The following is a 746-nucleotide window of genomic DNA, read 5'->3' as shown; positions in this document are numbered from 1 at the left end:
TGGAATACATGGTTTGCATACTGATGGTCCCAAGTTCAGTCCTTGACACCTCCAGTTATGGCTTTTAGGCTCTGATATAATGGACTGCCTTCAAGTCAATCCCGACTTATGGCGACCTTACGAATAGGGTTTTCATGGTAAGTGGTATTCAGAGGGGGTTTACCGTTGCCTCCCTCTGAGGCTGAGAGGCAGTGACTGGCCCAAGGTCACCCAGTGGGCTTCATGGCTGTGTGGGGATTTGAACCCTAGTCTCCCAGGTCATAGTCCAACACCTGAACCACTACACCACACTGGCTCTAGGTGAAGGAAAAGAGCTGTGACTCCCAGCTAGCTACTGCCAGTTCGTAGAGACAGTTCTGGACCAGAAGGAGAAATAGGTTGCCTGGGTGGATACTTGTTTATTTTGTAAATTTATATCCTGTGCCTTCAACCACTACGATTCCTAAGGCTGCAAAAACAACAACAAATCCAAAGCATACCGTATTTCTTAAAATGCAAAATAGTAACAGTCAAGAACTCGGCTGCAAGCATAGCGGGAAGGCAGGCAGGGCCCAAAATTTGGATGCAGTCCTGAAAGGAAATGTTCTCTGGAAGGAAGGGGCTCTGTGATACGCCTCCTTCCCACTCCATTCCTAAAACCCAGGGCTTATGAGATACAGGCCAACCATAGCCATTCATTCATTCCAGTCTATAGTTGTTGCCGTGGTAATTTTCATGAGGCTCTCACTTTTCGAGTTCACGTTACC

This window comes from Rhineura floridana, chromosome 8 (genome assembly GCF_030035675.1).
Source record: "Rhineura floridana isolate rRhiFlo1 chromosome 8, rRhiFlo1.hap2, whole genome shotgun sequence".
In the NCBI taxonomy this organism is placed as follows: domain Eukaryota; kingdom Metazoa; phylum Chordata; class Lepidosauria; order Squamata; family Rhineuridae; genus Rhineura; species Rhineura floridana.
This window is presented reverse-complemented; position numbering follows the sequence as displayed.